General features: G+C 32.6%; 1 protein-coding gene across 2 annotated transcripts in view; it reads left to right on the plus strand.

Annotated features, from left to right (window-relative positions):
- The first annotated feature begins 163 nt into the window (after positions 1-163).
- LOC124534504 (protein yippee-like) overlaps positions 164-17,330 on the plus strand; it is a 103,810-nt gene continuing 86,643 nt past the window's right edge. For both annotated transcript variants that reach the window (XM_047110424.1, XM_047110428.1), the window contains exon 1: positions 164-570. The gene's annotated coding sequence lies outside the window, so the exon portion shown is untranslated. The remainder of the gene's footprint in view (positions 571-17,330) is intronic.

The raw sequence follows: 17,330 nt of genomic DNA on the forward strand, positions 1-17,330 counted from the left end.
TTTATTAATACGTTTGAGAATAATAACAATTATAAAATTTACTTTTCAAAAGGGTAACTTTTTCGTCACTAGATGTAGTAACACAGCCTACAAATTGTCAATTGCGCGAGGGAGATGAAATAGTAAATGTCTAAGCTAGAGACGGAGATAGAAAATCCTCACAACTGATTTCTCGTCCGAGCGAGTTTCGCTTTTAACACCCGAGCGACTGTTTTTGACGCAGCAGCGCAAATAAAGTGCGCAGGCAGTGCAACGATTATCACGTTCGCAGGCCACTGAAAAGTGATGTAAATAATACATAAAACTCTTATCATTGTAAACAAAGACTTTAAAGTACTTATAACCCTTTTTTTGTCCAAAAATAACGTGTCGTGAAAGTTAAAAAGCGTCATAATATTAACTTCAAATAGACGAGTGAAAAACTACGACACAAGTGACAATTGACTCCTATAAAATAATAAAATGAATCCGTGATTTGTCATCTATATACAAGACACTGTTTTGTAAAGAGACAATAGTTTTTCAGAGTAAAATATCTCAAGAGACTCCGTGTATTGGATGAACAGAAAGGCAAGTATGCCCTTTGTTAGGTCGACATCAAATCATTCACAGGAGTCATTATCATCTTCTCTTTATTTTGATCAAATTTTTAAGACAATGGAGACACTACAAATACAACCAGTTACGAAACATTTGCGTCATACGCAAATGCATAATTTGTTACAATCGAAATCGCACGAAAACAAAAGCCAGTATCGCGATTTGTTGAATCGATAGCTCAAACAACATTCATACACGTAAATTAGAATTTAATTAAATTAAATAACTACCTAAATACTAGATTGTCCTTTACGTTCTTTGTTGTCGGATCAGTCAGCTGTTTTGTGCAAGGCGGAACGGAGTGGGGAGTATCTGGTCTAACCAGTCTCACACGTAGCAATGTTTTCTATGTATCGCTATATACACATAATACGTCTACCTCTATGCCCTGCGAAGTGCAGCAAATCCTTTATTGTGTCTCGAGCAAGATATTGGTGCCTGTCTGACCCTTTACTAGTAAACATAAGTGATTGGACATCGTGAGAACAAAATGACCTTTCCTATATTAAACTTGCCTTATAAAATACCTAAATCTGTAACATAAAAAGAGCTTATTGGTTTTCGTATCGTAGGTCAGGTAATAGCTCGTGTTTCTTCAATCGTTTTATGATTGCTTTAGTGTATATAAAGTCAACAATGTTTTACTAAAAACTCATCATATGATAAAAAATACACATTCTCTGGAAGTAGATTGTTAAGCGGTAACTGGGTAACTGTCATTAGTTTTACGTACTGACATTACATACGTAAGTCTAGTGTATACAATTGTATCTTATTACTTAAGATATAAAGACTACAATGCATTATCATAATCATTCGCGACAAAGGTGCGAACATTCTAATCTCGTCATATGGGAGGCGTCTTAGCAATGCACATTGCACCTGAATGGCTTCCGTTCCCATAATGCGATACTGAATTGTGACGTCATACCTCGCAAATAAGTAAATCTATTATGTCACTTGCATTTCCTATGTCTTAATATAGACTGACATACATTCCATAGTATTGCTAACCCAGTTAAGATTTAAATTGTAACGTAGGGTGCTATTGAATCACTTTTCATTTTTTTAGCGATGTTTTATTTTCTGCATTACTTGTTTTTATAAGCTTAATGTTAACTGTTTCTTTTTTCAAAGATAATTAAGTTTAGTGTAATGTAATGCATTAAGAAATGCCTGCATCTATCTTTATTATTAATGACGGATAAAATATATTAATTTAATAATTAGTAAATAACTAAAAAGTATTATTTTCTTTCGTTAATATACGACAGGGAAAGGTAAAATTTAGCGTTGACTTTTTGAGCAAAAATAAATAAACATCTCACATCGAACAGCCACCATTATACACCTTATATTAGGATCATCCTTTTGTAATCCCAATATTACAAGTGATGATGATGTCTTCTTGGCCGAGATCATAACTAGCCATAACCCAGCTACGATGGACCTAATATAAGACACAAACGTGTTCGCAAAGTCATGTGCTTTTTCGATTCCTTCACGTAATCCGATGGGATTTCAGGAAACATGTTCAGATGCAGGACCAATGACTTAACGTGGTTTCACACACATAACGCACAATTTTTTTACAGGAAATCCATTTTCGTTATTGGGACAGTATGGGGATTGAACTCAAGACCTCGCAGTCTACAGTCTAATAGGCTAGCCATTAGACCGACTAAGCAGACAACATATACACGACAGCACATTTATCTACTATAGAATGTCATTTATCACAAACACGAGATAGGTTCAATGGGATCAATCATTGATCCCATTGCCCAGTCTGACAGTACAATAAACACAGCGCCAGTCAGTGGTATAAAGTGTATTAATCTTCTTTTTATTCCCGCTCTTCATTGCTAAAGATCATGTTTTTGAAAGGCAATCAGTGATCTTTGAGCTATTCGTATATATTCTAACTAAAACGAAAATATTTAGCTGACTTAAAAACTTTAATAATATTTGCAGATAACATATCCAAATAGTTATCGAAACCCTATAAATAAAAAAATATGTATACAGCTTAGAATTTTATGGACATTTCAAATAAAATTAGATTTAACAGACTATTACTAAAACAAGATTTATCGGATTCATATATTTTTTTTATTGACGGTGAAATTTGTTCAACCAAATAAACATGCAAATCCTAAGCAGAGGTGCTGCAACCACGTCTGTTTGATGTTTGGTTAGTCGAATGAAATTTTTACGAATGTTTGTTTCTTCTTTACTCTAGCGTAATGTAAACAGTAAACCGTGTCTCGTGATGAAATTGTTTACATAGTAATTTCACTAATTTGAATAAATTTTTTATTTTGTAAAAGTCAAATTCAACCCTGGGGAAATTTTTATTTTATGTTTAAATTAAATGTATGTCTATATAACGTTAATTGCTTGATCTAGAGTTTGTACTGAGGGATTGTTTTTCATAAAATATAATTTTGATGATATTTCATCTCAAATATTCCCATTTAAAGCAAAAAAACACCACGATGTAAAGTAATCAAACAATTTATTAAGAGATCGAAATTGCATATAATATTAATATTCATATTTATATATCGTGGCTTACTAAGGTTTAATCTAAAGTTTAATTAGATTATATAAATGAAATAAATCTTGTAACAATTTTATAGTCTGTTCACAACACGTCATAAAATATAAATTATTATGAAGCGCATGTGCATAGAACTGCAGAGACTGTCTCATCTCTCTTATAAGCTTATTCAAATATGGAAATCTGCAAGATTTTATGTTTGCTCCGGTCGCTCGCTTGTTTATTTTGATATTCATATTAACAACCACTTTAAATATATTTACACAAGATTAATTTGACCATTGACTTCATAAATAGTTTTTATGTCTGAGTTTTTATATGTGAGTCGTACCGTTTGAAGGGTTAGTAAACCCGTTGAACCAAAGGCACAAGGAGCCACATCGTAGCGCCTAATATTGTTGTGCATTAGTGATGTAATGAATGGTTGAAATAACATACGGGGCCAATGTCCTTGGGCGGTGATGGTTGCTTACCATTAGGGTGCAAATTTGATAGTTCACCAAAAACAACAACAAGCTGTTGCTGAGAGTTTTCGTTTAATTCAAAGTGATGCTATAATGTTTGTCCTAAACAAGAATGAAAAAAATGTATGTCAATTATATTGTGGTTATTCCGGCCAGAACCAAACCGACTATAAAATAAATTGTCCGCAATCGTTGCACGTTGAATGTGCGGTTTCCTTTGGACGCTTGACACCGCACTGTGTGCACGTACCACTTCTCGGATTACAACCACTTGTATTGTTCTAATCTTTATATTTAGAAAGCGGAGTGCGACGAACTTTACTTTGTACCCGACACCTGAGACCTCGAGTATACTCGCTCGAGTTTCTATTAATTATTCCTGTAACCTAATAAGTTTAGAAAAAGTGTTCTTCTTTAATAGAAAAATAAGTAACGTAGTTAATACCTGCCCTAACTACGAAAGACATTATTACACTTACATTACATTACTGGTCTAAAAAGAATCGGTTGGAAATAATAACTATTGAGATTTTAGCCGATTCTTCCCGATAAAATCTTCATTCAGGACAGTTGGTAGCTTTTAATTTATTTTAATTTTGTAAAATGTCATATGACTAAATTATGATGAATGACGAAATAATAAATAATTGCCAAGTGCTCGCAAGAATCTACTTGAGAATCTATACTAACATTATAAATGCGAAAATTATCTCTATTCGTTGCTCTCACACTGCCAAATCGCTAAATCGATCGAAATTGATGAAATTTGCTATGAAGCAAGCTCGAACTCCTAAGAAAGCCATAGGTTCTAATGCCTCTTACCTGACGACCAACTTTCCAAGCAGGCGACAGCTAGTTCAACTGTATATTTTGAAAATAATTCCTTCCCCTCGAAATCACATCATCACATGAATATCAGAGAAGTGAAAGTATAATGCACATATTTATTTGCTACGTTTTCACTTCTTAACTACTCAAGCAATCATCATGAAATTTTGTATACTCGTTGTCAGGGGTACTCCTAAAGATTTATGAAATATACTTACTATCTTATATCTGCTTGTGAATTTTGTAGTAGAAAATAATGGAGTTCATTGAATACTTACTCAATTTCTCGCTTCGCTTTTAAACAAAATAGAGTACCTACGTATCTTTTTCATAATAGAATAAAACGTACCTTTGTCAGACTCCGAACAAGGTAGTGCCCTCGTTGAATATTTACTGTGTCTGTGCAAATTATTATAGAAAATAATATATGTGTGTCGTTCTTGTTATACCTACTATTATTTTTTTTGTAATGGTTTTCTCAAATTTCTTAGGTGAATAAATTTTATCCATTGTTAGTCTTTTTTTTAATCTTGTTTATTTACATAATCCATACTCCTAAAAGTAGGCAACAATACCATAATGTACTGCCATCCAAACGAATACATACTTTTTTTACTTAATTCACAAAATCTAATAAACTTTACATCATACATTCAAATCACGAAATTTATTCAGGCGTTACGTTTTATTATTTATGAATAGCACCTAATTTAGACTACTTTGTTTGCTTTTGCGTATTTTTATCGTCGTTTTATGTTTTAACCCGTCCGATTCAATTTCATCATTTCCATTTAGTACTTCGTTCAAACATATCCCCGAAACGAGGTCTATTTATTTTAAACTACGTTAGCGTATACTATAAACATTAATGAAACCGTTGGGTGATTTTATGTTTCATGAAAGTAGGACGTCTAATCTGTGAGCTTCCTCTTGCAACAAAACTCTTAGATGTTCATTACGAGGTGTTACTTCACTGGTAATAAAAGTAAAACATCAGATAGGTCTGTGTGGGTGTGAAACGGTCTTGGCTTTAGCTGATATGTTTCGTAAATTACGTCTCCGAATTAAGTGAATTAGTTGCTTTTGTGTTGTCACGCGTCGGTGATAACAAAATATTCTAGCATTGAATGTGGATTTAGGAGTGGATGAAGAGTATGACAGTTTAAAAAAACCATAAACGAACTTATATTATAAAAAGATTGAATTGATTTTGTTAGCTTTTATGTCTTAATTACTATTCTGATTATTTTTTTTTTATTTACAAAATCTACGGGCTCACAGTTGCCTGTGCCTTTTTGATATTTTACATTTATACTTAAAATCAGCAGATCTTTGTTGGACTTTCAGCTCGTCGTCTTCTTGGAAGATGTAGCCCACTCCCTCTTTATTCATTTTAAAATACTCTGTAACATATCATGAAATTTTGCATACACAAATTGAAATTGACATTGAAAATGACATAATGTATACACCCACTCTCGCCTACCCTAAGATGAGTATTGTTGCGGGTTATAATACGTAAGATGTACTTACGTAACGTTAATGAATACTTAGGAATTGGCAACTGTTTTAGAGGAAACGTACGATAACGTCATGCTTACAATTCTCTTGTCATTAAGGTAAATGACAACGGGGGCAATTCTACTAATATATTATAAATTAACTAACAAACGACACTTTCTCAATTATCTGTCTCAGAAAAGTAAACTTAAAATAAATCGTAAACGGAGATCAATTATACTAATTCATATTGATTACGATATATTTCCGATTCTTCAAGCGAACATCGACTGGATTTGAGTTGGTAGAATCAGACCCTTCTTTCCCGTTGGGCACTTTGGGCAAGTGTCCAGGGCACTGCGATCGATAGGGGTCTTTATTTAACCTCCTCAGGTTAAATAAATAAGTATAATATAAATATGTGGTAATAAAAATAAATCAATACCCTTTGTTTATCTAGTCGTAGGGGCCTCATTATCCTAATATACCCAGGGCCGCCAATAGGTTAAAGACTAGGTAGAATAAGAAAACTATTAAATGACAACGAAGATGTTACGATTCGATTGCGATGCAATGACAATTTGTTACCAGAATTGTCCCCAAGTACATGTAGAGGTTAATACGATTACGACTTAATGTTGTTCATCGTTTACCGGTTAATACGTTTTCGTCGAGGTTTTCTTATCGTCTCGCTTATGAAATCTTAAAAAGCTATTTATTCGTTCCTGTCATAAAATCCTGTAGATAAATTTTAGTATTTACAATGAATCAATAAAACATTTGAAACAAGTCTTATTCATATATAAAGAGTTCATACAATATTATACAGATGTCAACAATATTGCAGTTGTCCAATAAGTGCTCTTTGTTGTACTTACTAATAATAATTGGTAAAAGAAAGAATAATTACTGATTTTTGTCAGTATTACTCATTGGTATCCACATTTAAAATCAGTTGCAACCGGCAATTTGAAAAAAAAAATATATATAAAATACTTCTTAGAAAGGTGTGGGCCACCTTAAATGAAGTGAAGTAACTGCCTTTTCATGCCGCACTGCTGGACTAAGGTCTCCTCTCTGAAATCGAGATGGAAATTCGTGTTGAACCGGCAATCATCGATTAAGATGCATGAGTTCTATCCACTAGGATATTGCTTTTAATAATAAATTGACATACAAATATAGATAAGTCGAACATTTTAATAAACCATTTGAGTGATTGAATTTTGATTAAGAAGCTTTTACATTGCCATAGATCAATTTGCTATTGATCTGAGAACGGGAACTGAGCGATGCCTTCGGTCGTGACCATCACTCGTCTTGACAGATATCGACGGTAGTATATTGAATATGAAAGGTCTTTCACACAGAGGGAAGATCTCTCGAGAGACTGTGCTCAGACTCAGTCTGTGTTTTTGTACTGAAACTGTCTCGAGAGTCTTATTTACCTACTTTGTATATCACTTGTGTACTAATTGTTTTATTACGTATATATATATATAGATATTTAAATATATAGTTGATTTTTGTCGTCAAACAAAATATTAAAAGTTCTTTAATCACTTATTTCTTGTTGAATGTAAATTAAATATGACTTTTCTCAACAAAATCATTAAAGAAATAATATTAAATTTCTCTTGTTTTAAGAAAACATCTGTGTTAATATACATAAAGCCTAAATCACGAAGACTACCATAGATAAAATTAAAATGAATTTAGAAAAGCTGTAAAAATTGAATTGCCGTCAAATAAAGTGAAAATGGATTTTTGCTTTGTAAAAAACGCCAATGTGGAAGGTCCCTAAGTGTGCTACCTAGATGAATCTAGCTCGGATCAGTTTAATACAGAGTAATACTAAATTCATTCAACTGAATATTTGATGGAGAGGTCTAGATTTATTTAGTTCGAGCTTTATTTATCTTTATCTGATAATAACAAATCCTTTTAAGATTGAAATAAATCTATTTAGGGGTGAATGGAATATTTTCGAAAGCCATAGACAATGTGTAAATAATAAAGACTGTTTAATATAACGCATACCTAGTCGTTTAGGCTTTTACACTTTTGAATCTTCCCTCACAACGTTTTTATGTAATATAAGTAAGTAGACGGGCAGACGACAGCATATTAGCACTGTTAAAAATAAGTACCTCGCCAATACGTCACTTGCCTTCAAAAAGACTTAAGTCTGTTCCAACCGAAGGAGCAGAAAATACAAATAAACAACTTTGCCATTGTAAACAAATTGACGTAATATTATTGGTCGAAATCTTGAATAATCTATGATATTAAATTTCAGCAAAATTGTGATTGAATTTTTGAAAGTTAAATTTAGAATTGATAGACGTAGCTTTGTGGAATAGTGATGTAAATAAAACTATTTTAATAACTGCTTGGGTTTAAAATAGCGGCTTCGCAAATCGCAATTACAGATTGAAATAGCGTACACTAAAGTTATTAATTACAAGTAAACGCAGTCTCGTATTTAAATACTAAATCGATTGAATGATCGAATTCTAATTTTAAAATTAGAATCAATGGGTAATTCATTACACGCTGTACGCTTTTTTCTATATATATATATATTTTTTGACAAATTAGAGTCCTTTTTATTTCAGAAGTTAAAGAAATTTTGCATTAAAATTTGAAATAAGAATAAGAAACATTCCGATAGTGAAATTCCTTAGCCACCAAGGAGTTTCACTTTAAAATAAATAAAGCGGAATATGTATCGACGTATGATTAAGTAATAGCCCGTAAATACCTCTTGAACCAGGCTATTATTTATCTTTTGTATATCGAATTCGAATTTTAAAATGAAAAGTTCTGTTTAAGGAAGCTCTTTTATACGATATCTACGTTTGCTCGTAAATAAACTGCTCTAACATATAGTTCAGGTCTCAAATAATGCTGTTTCATGATATTTGATGCCTCCTCTGACGTTAAAAGCGTATATAGATTGATATTGAGTTATGTGTTGCGGTAGTTTATTGAATTTTTCCGACAGATCGTAGCTTTCAGTTTAATAGCATGAGTGTCTCAAAGAACAAGTACAATTATAGTCGGTGATCCGATTGTGAAATAGTCGTAGACTTGAACTATGAATATAAATAAAAGAATCTGTATCACTATTCTAGTTGATTTGAGTTGATTTGAATATATACAACTAATATATATAACTTTCAATGTTGAAAAAGAGTAACTATTGGATTCATTGCCGGTTGTTCTCGGTAGAATCTACTTTCCGAAACAGTGGTAGCTTCACTGAATTGTTAAATGACGATTCAAAACTGCTTGTAAAATCCTACTTGAATAAAGTTTATTTTGATTTTATCAAATAATATAAAATTACCCTAATATTTGTTTTGGTAAAATAATCTTTATAACTAACTATTAAGTTAAAAGTTATACCGCTTAACTTTGTTGTAGAGATTTGACCCGCACGGTGACTACGAATGGTACTAAAAATAATGAAATTTTTGGAAGCCCGTCTGAACATACTACACATATTCTACCGACAAAGAGCAATATATAGAGCCATAATATTTCTCGGTAGAGACATAAAATTTTATTTTGCATACTTGATGGTTGAAATCTCTGACAACGCTAATATCTATGGATGCTGATGACCACTTACCGTTAGGTGATAGTCAAAATAAAAATCATATGATTTTTGCTGTGAAGTTTATCTAGCATAACAGTAGAACGAACAATTTATCTTGAAAGTACTTTATAGCTGAAAGTTGCACAATGCCTTACGTAATCCAATCATTGAAAGCCGCGTTCACCTGCTGTTTTTGTATTGTAACCATTGTTCTTGAAATGTTTTGTCACATATAACTCCTGAGGTCGTGACTTGTGGGAAAACATTTTTCATGAACGTTGACCATTATTGCAACAACTATTTACCCGACAACATCGTAGTTTTGAAGGGTAATGTGATTGATACTTTTATATCGACGCTGGACTCAAATTTCTATATCTATGATTTCATTTGTAATAAAATATACAATAAATTTAAACGTAGATTCTATTGGGTTATTATAGTTACTCTATTCTGCAACTAATTTGCATAGTGAAGCTTAATAATGAAAATATGACACTCAGAAAATAATTTATAGTTAGTTTTCTGATATTAATTGACATATCAGAATGAAAATTATTTTCTTACGATATCATTAGTTATTTTAAATTATTAAATGTATTTTCGCAAACCCTCATTCATCGGTTGGCATATCCGCAAATAATTTGGCCGCATTCTGACTACTTCGGTATTTGCTTTGTGCGTCATCACCATCGAGTGTATGGACAAACAATTCAAATTTTTATTATTTATGTTAGTGAAAATTGGTCGATAAATTCTCAAACGTTTAAAAAAATAAACATTGTAAGTCTTTATATCGCAACTCAACAATAAATCCTTCTTGAACAAAAACCTTTTTCCTATACTTACTTAAAAATACAAAGAGGTTTTATATTTTTAAAATCTTTTTTTCAATCTTTTATGGTTTCACTTAAGAATAAAAATGACGTATCAGACATATGTGCGAATTTCTAAAATTAATTCTAATGTTATAATTCCTTTACAGTTCATTATCTATCAGCAACAGTCAGTTAAATTTCTGTCCTTAAAGCTTATAACTCATTCCACCTGTTGCCTTATTGGTAGTACTTAATTTCGTAAACAGAATTCCATCCAATACATATTGTATTGGATGGAATTCTCTCGCGATATTTCCGTCACCATCGCACAAGGATTTAAATACAAAGACAAATTAGAATTATCATAACTATGTCGGTTCTCGGATTTTAAAATGGCGCCGAGAAAGGTTTACATATTCTATGAATTGAACCAGTATCCATCTTCCTCGTTCCTCTTTATCTAAATAATTCCCTATATATATAAATAAATGTCTTGATGTTATCTTGTAGCGTCGAGTTGGCATCGATGATGGGTAAACATCTATACTAATATCACGCAAAAGTAACTCTGTCTGTGTTTTACACACGAATTTGTTGAAATCTGGAATGAAGCAAGTTTTAACTCCAAGTAGGTTTTATGCCTAACACCTGACGATTAAAAATTAAAACGCGAGCAAAGAAGCAGGCGTAAACTAGTTGTATATAAACAAAAGTTTCAAGCTGTTTTTTCTAATAATTACCTAGATAGAAACTTGTTAAATATTATTATTATCAACTCGGTGGTATTAAGATTAAACTTTATTACATGAATATAAAATTATTATAATATAATGAAATATTTATACACTCAAGATGGTCGTTTCGTATTTGTTTGCACATAATTAAACTAATAAGGTTGTAAGGACATTACTTGTAAACATTGTTGTGAGTATTAATAGTAGATATTATTAACACATCATAAAAAATAAAAACATTAATGTTTATATATCTATAATGAAAGATTTGTTTCTGATAAAATCACACACACACAGAAACAAAGTACCATTTTTTCGGAGTCGGTTTAAAAACATACGAAAGCATTCGTTCAAAGGAAAAATGTTTCTGATTAATACTTTGTTTACGTCTCTATAAATAACTTCATTGGCTATTTTTATCAAGATATTCGCCTGAAGCTGCGCTTGGGTCGGTCGTTTCTATCAGTAAATAGGTCAAGGCAGAGAAATGGCTGTATTTATTAAACCTTAAAATCAATTCCAGAATTGCTAACCTACTTGTATCATTAGCGAAGGTTTTGCAGAGAACTTGATGAACTATTCATAAAGTTTGTTCGAAAAAATCTTCATCTACAAGTTACTTGATGTAATATAGTAACTTTTATCTTGTCATTGAATACTAAAATTTTGTTAGGTGAATTGGGAGTATTATTTATTTTTCAAAGGGTAATCTATTTAAAAATAAAATGTTGTAGGACAATCGTTTGTAACGAAGCTACTTTCGCTATATATTATGTATTAAATAACAGGCACGATAAGTTATTTTTACGTTTGGAATAAATCAATGACAAGAAGTATTTTTTGCAGCCCGGTTTAAAAATAAGTTTAAATAATGTTAGTTAAAATTATTTATTTGATTGTGTAAATAACTGCTTTTTACTAAGAGCATACTTACATAATTATGTTCATATGGTACATATACCAAAATAATTTTTTTTCAATTTTTATGTCTCTCTTTTTGTTCCGGATAACGTCTGTAATGTCCGGACCAATTTTGATGGGAAGTTCACTGGCAGATAGTTGATGTAATGAGGAGTATCTTAGTAATAATAATAATTAGTAAATTTAATCGGGCACGTAGTCGCGGGCATAGCCAGTACATCATGCAAACATTTATAGCAAATGCAACTTCATTCCAGTCTTGTATCAATTGTTTTTTTTTTTTGTTTTATTATTCTTTTATTTTAGTTCTCGTTACTATCAAATGTTCTGTGCCAATATATATTCATATCGTTATGTATTCGTAATATTACGTTTACGTGTTTAGTTTATTTGACTATTATGTTAATGCTTAGTACCGTACTGATGTATTTCTGATTGGTCTGCAGGAGAGATTGCCATCAGGCATTAAGTCGGCCCTTTGTAAAAATTACTGTAATTTGGTCAAGAAAGTTTACATATACGACCAAAATATGTATTGGAATGATTGCTCTTTATGTGTGAATGAAATGATCATCATAAATCATTAGTTTTCCTCGATTTAAAAAGACTAAGAAACACTGGTATAAGGTGTAGACTAATTTCTGGTTTATGTTCGAGCAATAACCTCATAAGTAAAGGTTATCGCTGATCCGACTCACCTGTTACGGACTTCACCTGCGGACTTAATTATTTCTATTCATAACTACAGTAATTAATCTAAGTTAAAGAATGTTTTTGACCTTTAATCGTAATATGAACTATTTTTTAAGAAGCCATACATTATTGTGCTAATGTTAACTAGTGGTCGCCCATTGGTCATAATTCGATTATAATTAATTGCTTATTAATTAATTATGTGGGAAAATTAGCCTCAGTTTGATGAAACCTTGTCACTTCGACAGTAAAAAAATCAAACGTAAAAAATGTCATTATGACGTCACCGACACTACAAATGCATATAATCTGTGCCCTGTCAGCACAACTAAAAGCCATTAAACTAAGAATTGAACTGAATTACAAATGCCTAATTTGCTACACCTCAGACCGCGTCCTTTTGATAAAAAAGGGATACAAAGTTATTGCTTCATGTATTATATAGAAGATTTATATATGGACACGTTATCTGTCGTCGACGACCTCCGTGGTCGAGTAGTGTGTACATCGGTTTTCATGGGTACGCCACTTCGAGGTCCCGGGTTTGATTCCCAACCGAGTCCATGAGAAAATTCATGATTTTTCTTTGTTGTCTTGAGTCTGGGTGTTTGTGGTACCGTCGCGGTCGTTCCTTCTGATTTTCCATAGCACAAGTACTTAGGTACTTACATCGGGATCAGAGTAATGTATGTTATGTTGTCCAATATTTATTTATTTATTTAACTCTCAGCTTAATCGTATTTAGATAGCTATTCTAATTTGATGATTATTTCTATATATAATGATGAAGTTCTCTTAACCGAACTTCGTGTAAAATGGTTAATCGTAAGGACTATCAATGTGTGCAAAGATACTACAAGAGTGTGTGTGCAACCACAGGTGCACTTACTTTCCCATTCTAATGTTCCGACGGCAATCCGGTACGATCCGAAAAGGATCAAGCTCGGAAAGGATTTGCATGTTTTCCGAAGCAAGGGATAATGTTCCCACCATCCCAGCTCGGGATTTTTTGAAAGAAAACTCGTTTGCGTGTTTCGTGGTCGTTTTTTATACCAGATATATTTTTTATTCCAGATAGATTCAATACTGATAATATTATTGTTTTAAAAAATAGTCATTTTAGAGCAAATATAGCTTTGAAAATATTATCTTTGATTTGTTTTAGTAGCAAGATATATATAATAAAGATATTTATTTATATATTAAGATAGATATAATAAATAAAAAAATTAACAAAAAGAAAAACCGACTTCAAATAAAACACTATTTTAAAACAAATAAATATGCATTAAAAAGTAATAAAAATAATTACGCATTCAACATATTTTTTAGAGTCCTCCTAAGTAAAATGAAATGAAAAATATTAGACTACTTAAAAGTCGATTTACGATTATATAACGTAGTTATAGTTATTGTTATATTTGAGCCATTTTGATCTTGAGTCATGTTTCCAATTGTCACTATAAATATATTTGTAGGGTGTAATATAAGGAATTACCATACATATTGCATCAAATTACGTGACCTTTGTCAAAAACGTCTATTATAAGGTAATTAACGCGTAGGACGTCATTAGCAAGTTCACATAATTAAACTAGGTTATTTGTGTCTTAATACGTCTAAAATTAGAACATCCAGTCGTGAAAGTTGCTGACTGACACTTCAGATAGCGTTCGCTGGAATAAAATCGCTCAAAGTCGACAACCCCAGAGAGAAATATATAAGATAACGCTATGAAAGTAAAAGTAAAGTAAAGTCACAGCCTTTCAATTTCCATTTGCTGAGATAAGGCCTCCTCTTCCATTAAGGAAAGGGTTTGGAACGTATTCCATCACGCTTTTCCAATTCGGGTTGGTGGAATGCACATGTGGCAGAATTTCGATGAAATTAGACACATGTAGGTTTCCTTACGACGTTTTCCTTCGACGGCGAGCACGAGATGAATTATAAACACACATATATATATAGCTTGCCTGGGTTTGAACCCGCAATCATCGGTTAAGATGCACGCGTTTTAACCACGGGGCCATTTCAGCTCAAACGCTATGAGAATGCCTAAATTTTCGTTACGCTTAACTCAGAGGAACGCTGCTTTTCCCTTTTTGCGTATAAGGATAGATTAAGTTCATGACGCAATCATTACTATTTACTTGTTAAGGTTTTATAAAAAAGTAGCCTGTACCTTTTCTTGGTATATAAGCTTGATTCATACCAAATTTCATCAAAATCGGTTCAGTGGTTTAGTCGTGAAAGCGTAACAGACAGAGTTACTTTCGCATGCATATTCATAGATTCGTATCGATTGATTATACCTCACCCTGCAACCGTAACCGGTGCTCACCGGACAGCGGGTGTTTATATATTCAATAGTCTCGTTAACATGTTTTTTTTACGGAAATTTTAAAAGAGTATTTAAATTATTCATATATGTACCATTTATCTACTAGGCAACTACTCTACACTAAGTTCATGAAATCGTTGAAAGCGAATATATTTCCTTATAACTTCTTCCAATAAGTGTCACATTAATAATAGAAGATGGTATTGGTTATCGATTCTGAGTAGTCCAGGAACAAAAGGCGACTGACCTAAAATGCAATACTTCTACATTCATTTTATTTAAAAAACTAGCTGTGCTCGCGACTTGTACGCGTTTGAATTTAACAAAGAAATTTTATTGTAGCCTAAGTTACTCCCTATTATATCAATTATCTGCCAGTGAAAGTCCCGTAAAAATCCTTCAAGCCATTCCAGAGATTAGCCGCAACAATCTAGCAGACAGAGTTCACATGGCCCAGAGAGTCGAGATTGCCCACTGGTTAGAACGCGTGCATCTTAACCGATGGTTGCGGGTTCAAACCCAGGCAAGCACCGCTGCTTCATGTGCTTAAATTGTCTTTATAATTCATCTCGTGCTCAGCGGTGAAGGAAAACATCGTGAGGAAAACAACCTGCATGTGACAATTTTCATAGAAATTCTGCCAAATGTGTATTCCACCAACCCGCATTGGAACAGCGTGGTGGAATATATTCCAAACCTTGTTCTCAAAGGAAGAGGAGGTCTTTAGCCCAGCAGTGGGAATTTACAGGCTGTTGTTGTTTTGTTGTTGTTGTTGTAATCTAGCACACAGAGACAAAATTAAAAAAAATGTTATTTTGGTATATGAAAGTACTGTGTATAATGTACTTAATACGTAATTATTCAGTGTTGTGTTAAAAATCACTTGATTTATTTTACTCGTGTACAATGCTTCGAGACTGTAACTTTAATCACGTGTGCAACCACTTTCGGTGTGTCAAGGGCCTTCAGGGCTGAAACTAGGGCAGATGCGACGCCATGCGGATAGATGCACCCGGCGATATAACAGAGCCGTGTCTGTTTAGAGAAAATATTTTCTAATAATAATTTCAGCTGACATTTTACATTTACATGTAGGTAGTATTATTTTGAATATATTATTATTGAAATACAGCTACTAAGATTCTTGATGTATTTCTCAATTATCAGATGTGTGTTATTGTTAGGTAGTTTTTTGTAGTATTTGCGTTGTTTGAGTGTTCCGTGTATGCTGTAAAAACTTTTTAAATCTGTTGATTATGGTCTATTAATTCTACGGAATAATTAATTACTATTAAAATAATATCCAGAAAGTATGGTTAGTTCATATGTTTATTTCTTCATTGTCTCGTTGCCTTAGTGGTTTATAGAGATACAGTTCCGGTTTCAAATTCGATTGGGGCAATAAAGAGTTACAAAATTTTACTCAGTAGCATCTTAGAGTTAAAAAAGCAATGTCACGTTCTCCAAATATTTTTTCGATCATCTCGTATTGCCATCTCAGCTTGAGAATTAAGTTTTAAAGACTGTTCCAGCGGTTGCAACCAAATTTGTACATTACAATATTGAATAGCTGTCGTTTTCGCGAAAACTATAGGATGTTATGGTATTCATTTAAGAGAAAAGTATTTTTGCCGTGACTGAAATCCGGGAATTATAAAAATGCTTTCATGCTGGAAGATCAAATACTTCATGAATGTCTCGGAAAGGTTGTTCTCGATACTAATAGTATTACGTAGAATCGTTCTTCTGGAAGTTATAACTCAAACTGTTTCTACTTCAATTGGTTCATCTGAAACGGGCTATGAAAAATCTATTTAGATTCCTACGTATTTCAATTAAAGGCAGATAAACAAAAGAAGCTCGGAATCAACGTCTTCCCAATTGTATCATTTATTCGTAAGGCCAAGTTAATCTTGTTTTACGAAAACGGAACTGACCTTAATTGTATTTTAATGTAAGTGCCTCAAACGAATTTGTCACTGTGATGTTTGTTTATGTCACAAAGCTCTCAAAAAAGCAGCACACATATCTTCGTCGCTCTCGTGTTTGTTTTTTTAAGCCATCGATCTTTACTAAGAGTATTTCAGACTGTCGGAACAGTGGAACGTTATAGTATAGTCACGAACAACAAGAATGATTCTTGTATGATTCTTTGCGTAATGGTGATCGTGTACTGTACAGGATATTTGCACAGATCGTCATTGTCTTTGCTGATTAGGAATTTGCTTCATTGTATAGCATGTTTGGCGTTCGTTTCATCTCGC

This window comes from Vanessa cardui, chromosome 12 (assembly GCF_905220365.1).
Source record: "Vanessa cardui chromosome 12, ilVanCard2.1, whole genome shotgun sequence".
Lineage (NCBI taxonomy): Eukaryota > Metazoa > Arthropoda > Insecta > Lepidoptera > Nymphalidae > Vanessa > Vanessa cardui.